This window comes from Aquarana catesbeiana, linkage group LG05 (assembly GCF_042186555.1).
Source record: "Aquarana catesbeiana isolate 2022-GZ linkage group LG05, ASM4218655v1, whole genome shotgun sequence".
Taxonomy (NCBI): Eukaryota; Metazoa; Chordata; class Amphibia; order Anura; family Ranidae; genus Aquarana; species Aquarana catesbeiana.
The window spans coordinates 146594760-146604558 of record NC_133328.1 but is presented as its reverse complement, the minus strand read 5'-3'; positions in this window follow the sequence as shown (position 1 = coordinate 146604558).

The following is a 9799-nucleotide window of genomic DNA, read 5'->3' as shown; positions in this document are numbered from 1 at the left end:
ACAATAATCAGTTTCCATTTCGTGTTTTTTCCTGTACTCCATTTCACAAACAGCTGTGTCCATGTACTGCCTATTGATCCTGTTATCTGTTTTCTCTAATTTTGTTTCTCATAAGTTACTTTCCAATTTCTTGTAAAGCACGTGATTTCCCAGAAATTATGCTTTTGCTTAGATTCGGTTTTGTCACAGGTTTTGCGTCTGTCTGATTGGATAATCTGTATGACGTACAAGAGGGTTGAACCTTCTGAAAGCACCCCTATATATTCACAGAGAAAGAATAAAGATTAGATATCCTCTGAGAGACCTTGTCATTGTTTTTTATCATTGTCTCAATGGGCTAATCTCACGGGCCTGTGGGGATTGGAAGTCACACCTTAGTTAGAGGTATCGAGGGACAATATACCCCTAGACCATCTACAATTCCTAACAGTAAATAGATAGGAAATTACTTAATATCATATTTATGTGTTATAAACTTTTTTTTAAATTTCTTCAGTTACTGTACATCCTGGTTTCCAGGCCTAGGCAAATTAAGTCATACATCCAGGGAGCCTTCAGGAGGTGAGGAGGGGCTTTCTCAGCTAAGCACGCCCTCCTGCCTGCATGCCTGAGCTAAGGGCACATGGATTCCAGGAAGTAAATGCTACATGATTCATCTGCCCTCACTCAAAATGGCCACGGCTAGAAATGCTAGAGGATGTTTTTTAAAGTGATTTCTCAGCAAAATGAAGCATGGGAACATGGATGGATGGGGAGTTTGCTTTACATATTAAAAATTTAACAAATTGCGTTTTTGGTTTGTGGTGCTCAGATGCAGTGTAATTCCAGTTTAACTTGAGGAGATTAAGGGGGATATGATCAACATGTATAATTACATAAGTGGTCCATATACAGAACTTGGTGTTGAGTTATTCACTTTAAGGTCATCACATAGGACAAGGGGGTGTTTCGTCACATTAGGCTACCCATCACATTTTGCTACCCGCTAGAGTGCACATGCACAACGCCACCATATGCGTTCCAACACTGTTGTAAGACCACTTTGCCACAGGGCCCCTCGCAGGCTCGCTTCGCTCACCACGTTTCGGGCACGGTCTCGCTTCAATCGGCATAATTATAATCTAACTCTATGTCCACTTGGATGGTGGGGCTTGAACCTGGACTCAGGGGTGTGGCCACAAAATTCTGCGTAAGCGCTAAAAAAGGCCTGGATTATATCCTAAATGTACATAATATGTCTGAATACTAACAAGTATAGGTACAGTTGACCCAGGGAACATCTAATTGCCTCTTGGGTAGGGATGGGTCAAAAAACTCCCGGTTCGGTTCGCACCAGAAAGCCGAGAAAAAGGCGAAAAGTTCTAGCGAACATGCGAACCTCATTAAAGTCTATGGGACACGAACATGAAAAATCAAAATTCCTAAACTTAAAGCTTATATGCAAGTTATTGCCATAAAAAGTGTATGGGGACCTGGGTACTGCCCTAGGGAACATGTCAATGCAAAAAAAAAGGTTTTAAAACAATCGTTTTTTCAGGAGCAGTGATTTTAATAATGTTTAAAGTGAAAAAATAAAAATAAAAAATATTCCTTTAACCACTTCCCTACCCGCCCATAGTCATATGACGTCCACAGATGGGATCTCCCATCCTGGGTGGACGTCATATGACGTCCTGGGATTCCCGGCCATCTAGGGGGCGCGCGCGCGCCGCCGGGAGCGCGCGCGCGCGCCCGCCACGTTCCTCGGGACCCGGTGCGTGTGCCCAGCGGCCGCGATGTTCGCCGGGCACCCGCGATGTCCGCCGGGCACCCGCGATTGCCCGTTAACCGGGCCGGCATGTGGATCTGTGTGTGTAAACACACAGATCCACAGCCTGTCAGCTCTGAGGAGAGCGATCTGTGTTCCCAGAACGGAGGAACACAGATCGGTCTCCTCCCCTAGTGCGTCCCCTCCCCCTTCAGTTAGAATCATTCCCTAGGAAACATATTAACCCCTCCCCGCCCCCTAGTGGTTAACCCCTTCACTGCCTGTCACATTTACACAGTAATCAATGCAATTTTATAGCATTGATCGCTGTATAAATGTGATTGGTCCCAAAAATGTGTCAAAAGTGTCCGATGTGTCCACCATAATGTCGCAGTCACCAAAAAAAATCGCGATCGCCGCTAAAAAAAATAAAAAAATATATTTTTTTTAAAAATGCCATAAATCTATCCCGTATTTTGTAGACGCTATAACTTTTGCGCAAACCAATCAATATACGGTTATTGCGATTTTTTTTTTACCAAAAATATGTAGAAGAATACGTATCGGCCAAAACTGAGGAAAAAATGTGTTTTTAAAAAAAAAATTGGGATATTTATTATAGCAAAAAGTAAAAAATATTGTGTTTTTTTCAAAATTGTCGCTCTTCTTTTGTTTATAGCGCAAAAAATAAAAACCGCAGAGGTGATCAAATACCACCAAAAAAACTCTATTTGTGGTGAAAAAAAGGACGTCAATTTCTTTTTGGTACAACGTCGCACGACCGCGCAATTGACGTTCAAATTGCGACAGTGCTGAAAACTAAAAATTGGCCTGGGAAGGGGGTGAAATTGCCCGGTATTGAACCGGTTAAATATCGTGCCTGGGGGGTCCCCTTAGTCTGCCTGTAAAGTGGAGCATATGTGCGATGTGTAGAACATGCCACAGCAGTAATGACTTTTCCAAAGGAAAAAGTGTAATTAAAATTTGCTTCCGGCTGTAATGTTTTGCTAGCTCCCGGCAATATAGATGAAAAATCAAAGAAAAAATGGTGTGGAGTCCCCCCCAGTCCACTCCCCCCTTTGAGTCTGGTATAGGTTTGAAGGGGAACACACTAAGTTTGAAAAAAAATTGGTGTGGGGTCCCCCCAAAATCCATACCAAACCCTTATCCAAGCATGCAGCCTGGAAGCCAGGATGGGGGGAGCGAGCGAGCTCCCCCCTCCTGAACCATACCAGGCCACATGTCCTCAACATGTGGGAGGGTGTTTTGGGGTGCACCATAAAGCATCTTATCACTATGTTGTTGGGATTTACAAGTATGCCACGTGATTTACAGAGGGGGATAAGAATACATTAATAGGTACCATCATCCTGAATGTAAATAAGACCGGGAAGTAAGGTTGAAAGAGGGACCAAAGCAAGGACCTCTCCAATCGGGTCCTGCCTCTTTCACAAGAAAAAAAGGACTATTGCGGTACCATAAAGAAAAAACTTTGTTTAAAAACTGTATAAGTTTATTTCGAAAAGTAATAAAAAAGTCCTACAGGGGACATATATTGTACATGTTCATGATTTAACATACATAGACAATAGTGATTGTTTACAGCATTGTTGATACTAAGTTGGTACAGCCAATGCCCACACAGGTACATGGACAGAGGTTAAATAGTATGATACTTGCAGACGTGACCTCTACGGTTTCGCGGTCACAGCCGCTTCTTCAGGAGGCGTCTGATAGTATGGTCTATAAGGATGAAAAGCAATATAGTATCAACATAACAAACAAAGTACATAAGTAGTGTAAAGAAGGTACATAATTGATATTGGAGAACATATTTAGAATTTAAAGTTTAGAAATTGCACTCACCAAACTATAACCTGTGAAGGTTCTCTGGAGCGATACAGTGAGACGCCCTCGAGAGGCGTTCCCCCGGGGGCGGGCCAGGGAGGCAAATTGGGGTAGTACCATTATAAAAAATTCGAAAGAATAAGGTTTAAAAGAGTTCAAACGGTATGTTCTATTAGAGAATCACCCGGGAGTGCTAAGGTTTGTGTGAAGGAAAGTGGAGATGGAGAAGGTGCCAAGGAATGCTCAGAAGAAGGGATAGGACAGAGGGAGGGGGAGGGGGGGGAAAGGGAGGGGGAGGGGGAGGGGGGGAAAAAAAGGGGGGGGAAGGGGAAAGGGGGCGGGAAAAAAAGGGGGGAAGGGGGGGAAGGGAAAGGAAAAGAGAGGGGGGGAGGGAAAAAAAAAACAGGAAAGGAGGGGAGGAAAGAGAGAGAAACAAGGTGGGATCAAAGGGAATGGGACAGAATGGGGAAGTGGGGGAGGGAAAGAGGGGGAGGGGGAAGAAGACGGGGGAAGGGAAAGAGGGGGGATTGGGGAGAGGGGAGGGAAGGAAAGGAGGGGAAAGGGGAAAGGAAGGAAGGAAAGGGGGGGGAAAAAGGGGAGGGGGAGAAAGGAGGAGGGGAGGGGGGGGGAAAAGGGAGGGAGAAAAAAGGAAGGGGGAGTGGGAAGGGGGGGGACAGGAAAAAGGGAGTGAGGTAGGGGGAGAGAGGGGAGGAGGGGGGGGGGAAAGGACAGGAAGGGAGTGAAATGTGGCAGATATCCCTAAATGCCTGATAAGAAAATAAAAGCACACAAGACTGGCAGAGGGAGAAATGATAATGGCAAGAAAATTATTACCTATCGTTGCTGTAATAAAAAACCCAGACTTAAAGGGCTGCTAGTACCCAGAATGACGTGACTGTTTGCAGTCAGTGGCCAAAAACGCCACACCATACCGTCACAAGGAGTCACTGTAAATGATGTAGATCAATAAGGGATGTATTAGAATATGATTCGAGAAATAAACAAAAGTGGCCAGATATTCTAAGCCCGTCAGGAGGGGGGACACCATACAAAAGTAATGGAAGTCCCCATCCCGCAAGGAGGGCATGGCATGAGTACTCACAAGGGCTCCAGATGGTGTCGGCGTGGTGCTGGGTAGACCGTCTGAGACGGTGAGCAGCTAAGTCTGGGCATCTTAAATGCCTCCAACCCGGAAGTTTGACGGCGGAAACGACCGCCGTGTAAACTTCCGGGTCCGGTCCTCCACTGTTGCGCAAGCGCGAGGGAATCACCCGGCGCAGGCGCACAGCTCAAAAACTGATCAATGCCTAAGCATTGGTCAGAACGAAGCAGCAGCTGAGCTCCACATAGCCCCGCCCGCCGCCGGAGGAGCGCAAGCCCGCCACGGGGGGAGAATTAACTCCTCACATCCCCCCAGAGCAGAGTGGCTGGTGCAATTTTGATAGTGACTCAATGTACAAATAATATTAATCGGAAAGTAAACTGGGAGGGGGAAGCGATGCATGGTCTCCGGCGGCGGGAGCACCAAGGGATCCACAGCTCAGGAGGCATGCATCGTGGCCCGTCCCAGGGCAATATAGAAAGATTTTTTATGAATACATAACTTTAATTAATAAAGCAAGCAATCTACTGGAATTTGAGTCAGCCACAGAAAAGAAACATTGAAAAATAACAGGTTTTTTAATACAGTGAAACCACTATATATAAAAAAAGAGTCCACTAGTATACAGTCCTAGGGAAGAGATCTGAAGTCTAGTAGAGTGCAGTCCAAAGGTTTTATGAGTATGATATTTGGTGTAATTTTTCATGGTTTTCTATGTGGTTGGAATACGGCAGAGGCTGGGGGAAAAGAAAAAAAAAAAAAAATTGTAACAGAATTATTCAAGGAAGTACTTATGTGAGTGTGCCTCATTAATGCCGGGAGGAACGCATGCATTGAGTCGTTCAATCCAAAGGGATTCACGTTTTAAAATTTCGCGGTCCCAATTGCCCCCACGGGGGTCTTCAGGGACAACGTCTAACACAGTAAACCTTATATAATCCAGATTGAAGCGATGGTGAATGCCAATATGGCGGCCTATGGTGGTAAGCTTGCCGTTTGTAGAGGCGTATAGGTGGTCCCCCAGTCTCTGCCGTAATTCTCTGATTGTTTTCCCCACATAGAAGGCGCTGCAGGTACAAGTCATGAGGTAAATTACTCCACGTGTGCCACAATGGGCTGAATGTTTGGGGAAAAACATTTCACCATTGGAGAGTAAGACGTGTTGTCCTTCTTGAATCCAGGGGCACTGTGGACAGTTGCCACATTTGTATGTGCCCCTAGGTTCCGGCGGGCCGGAGGAAGGAATCCTATAATGACTGTGTGTTAATCTATCCCTTAGAGAGGTAGCCCTTCTAAAGACCAAGTCGGGGGTGGGTTTAATGTATTTTTTGAGGGTGTGGTGGTCAGTCAGGATATGCCAGTGATTGGACAGTATTTTTCGTAATTGTTGGTGATGGGTGGAGAATTTAGTAATAATCTTAGTCATGTAGGGTTGTTTAGGACGTGGAGGGCCATATAGTAGTGTTTGTCGGTCTAGGGCTAAGGCCTTGTTAAAGGCTTTTCTCAGCACGGTACGTTTATAGCCTCTCGCCAACAGTCGTGTGCGAAGATCATTGGCCTGTCTATGAAAATCCCCGTCCTCTGTGCAGTTCCTTCTCAGTCTGAGATACTGAGCAAAAGGAATACTGCGAACCAGAGGACGGGGATGGAGACTGGAGGCGTGCAACAAAGTGTTGCCGGCAGTGGGTTTGCGATAAAGGTCAGTGGTTAAGTGACCAGTGGAATCCTTGGTAATCAAAACATCCATAAATGGGATACTTAATCTGTCATAAGAAAAAGTAAATTGAAGATTAAAAGAATTAATGTTTAGCTCTGCAATGAAAGTCTGCAAAAGTTGCTCTGTGCCTGTCCAGATAACCAGGAGGTCATCAATGAACCTGAACCATCCCAGAACATGGTCTAGGAATGGTTCCATAAGGTCATCACTGAAGACCGCCCGTTCCCAGCCGCCAAGGTATAAGTTCGCGTATGAGGGGGCACAAGATGTGCCCATTGCAACGCCTTGGATTTAAAGATACATTTGGTCCATAAATAGGAAATAATTTTTTGTTAAAATAAATTCTAAAAGTTTTAGGATGAAAGTATTGGTGGGCCAGGTATGGTGGTCCTGTTCCATCAAGAAGGAGCCAGCCATCCGGACGCCCTGCTCGTGGGGGATGCTCGAGTATAGAGCCTCGACATCAATAGCCACGAGGAGGGTGTCCGGAGGGATCTGGACCCCTTCAATGTGTTTCAACAGGTCAGTTGTATCCCTGATGTAAGAAGGTAGTCTCATGACGTGGGGTAGGAGGAAGGTGTCCACCAATTTGCTGGCGTTCTCCGTTAGTGAACCCTTTCCAGAGACGATGGGTCGGCCTGGAGGTGCAGAAAGATTTTTATGAGCTTTCGCAGAGCATAAAACGTAGGAGTGCGTGGGTATTGTACATTGATGAATTTATAGGTATCATCATCGATGAGGCCCTCGAGGAAGGCCCTGCCGATGAGTCCCCTAAATTCATCAATGGTTTGTTGAATAAAATGGTTTTCAATGGGTAGGTACCAACTGGCGTTGGAGAGGATTTTAAGACACATGGTCTGATATTGATGATGGGTCATCAGCACTAGGTTTCCACCTTTATCAGATTGTTTTATGACCAGATTGGTGTTTTTTTGTAGTTTGGTAACTGCTCGAAATTGTTGTCGGGTCAGATTAGAGGGTGATGTTTGCCATCGTTCTCTTTTAAGGGAGAGAATACATTCGTGCAGAAAAGCCCAGATCGAAGGGCAAGTCAATAAATCAGGAAAAGCCTTGGACTTTGTTTTTAGAGAAGTTTTGGGAATGGGATGTTGGGGTTGGGGGGTACTGATCATTTGACAGGTAGAGGGGGAGTTGGGATTGCCATCATGGGGGTCCGACTCGACCTCTCCCTCATCAAAGAGTAGCATAAGATCCCTTAATGCTCTAGACTCCGCTATCGTAAAGTTCTTGGTCCTTTCCGCTAATTCCTTTTCCAAGTTGGCATGTTTACGGTCAGGGTCAAACATAAAATTGAAAGTTAATTTGCGGGCAAATAAATAAAGATCTTTAATTGTTTCATAGATATCGATTGGCTCCGAGGGACAGAAACCTAGGCCTAAATGAAGGACCTGTTCCTCCTCCGGAGTCAGCCGGTAAGATGTGAGATTTATGATGTTCAAGGAGTGAGGTTCATTGACATTAGTGGGAGTGATTACTCGTGGGACGTGCTTGGGGTTGGAGCCTTCTGCACAAACATGTCCAGATTCCCTTGTTTGGAGGGCTCTGGGCCTGGTTGTACTAAAAAACCGGGCTGTGATAGGAGTGTTTGGATGTTTGGTTGTAAAAGTTTAGGGATGATGTTGTGTAGGGTGGGATGGAGGGAACCTGTGGAAGGGGTCTGTCCACCTGGCCTTGGTGTTTGTGATGTTTTTAGTGCTTTGCCATGTTGTTTTCCTTTTTTAGGGTGTTTAGTGGTGGAATTATCACCGGTGAGAGACCTCTTTCGAGGGGCACCTAGTGCTCGTGATAAAATGGGACGGGTAGTGATCTGTGAGGATGCAGAGGATATCGATGAGTCAGATTCCGTATAATCAGTTGCCGTCGGGGCTGGAAATTGTTGGTTTTGGCGTTTATGTTTGTGAGGGAGTGCTTTCCCAGACCATTTGTATGCATAGCCCTCCGTAAAAGCCAATTTGTCCTGGGAAAATTTTCTTTGTTTTTTAATAATAATGTCTTTGTTGAGACCTTCAATTTTGTCTCGTATTTCCTTCCATTTGTTAGTGAAGGAACTTGACTCTTGAATATTGGGAAATTGATTGAGGAGTCTATCAATTTCCACATCAAGAGACATCATGTCAGAGCGATACTGAGTAGTCAGTTTTGACATGAGTTCAATACTGCAATTGGTTAACGTATTTTCCCAGGATTTTTTAAAATCCGCAGAGGGATCTTTGATTGTAGGGAATAGTTGGACGCGGAGGCCGAGGGGACAAACTTTTTCAGTGATATATAATTCAAAATATTGAATGTGCCAGTATAGATGAGATTTTTTCTTAAGCAGGTTAAACAGTCTATCTAGGAACGTTTTGGTTTCGTCCTCTAGCTGTTGATTGGCTAAACATCCTGCCTGTATGGTGGACATGAAGTCCCCCCAGGCAGTACCCAAAACATCCATAACTCAAAATATACAAAACAACAGAAAAAAACCTTGACCATAGACAAGAAGGACTCAAACAGAGAAAGTTAATTGAATAGGCAGCTGCTACAAAATCAGAGGTGGCCACAGATTAGAAACACACATAGAATCAATTTAACAAGTGGCACGGGGGGAGGGGGGGGGCCCAATGGGAGAAAAAAATGGATCCTGGGATCCGGGTGTGTTATCCACCCACTATATTGAAATTTACAAGTATGCCACGTGATTTACAGAGGGGGATAAGAATACATTAATAGGTACCATCATCCTGAATGTAAATAAGACCGGGAAGTAAGGTTGAAAGAGGGACCAAAGCAAGGACCTCTCCAATCGGGTCCTGCCTCTTTCACAAGAAAAAAAGGACTATTGCGGTACCATAAAGAAAAAACTTTGTTTAAAAACTGTATAAGTTTATTTCGAAAAGTAATAAAAAAATCCTACAGGGGACATATATTGTACATGTTCATGATTTAACATACATAGACAATAGTGATTGTTTACAGCATTGTTGATACTAAGTTGGTACAGCCAATGCCCACACAGGTACATGGACAGAGGTTAAATAGTATGATACTTGCAGACGTGACCTCTACGGTTTCGCGGTCACAGCCGCTTCTTCAGGAGGCGTCTGATAGTATGGTCTATAAGGATGAAAAGCAATATAGTATCAACATAACAAACAAAGTACATAAGTAGTGTTAAGAAGGTACATAATTGATATTGGAGAACATATTTAGAATTTAAAGTTTAGAAATTGCACTCACCAAACTATAACCTGTGAAGGTTCTCTGGAGCGATACAGTGAGACGCCCTCGAGAGGCGTTCCCCCGGGGGCGGGCCAGGGAGGCAAATTGGGGTAGTACTATTATAAAAAATTCGAAAGAATAAGGTTTAAAAGAGTTCAAACGG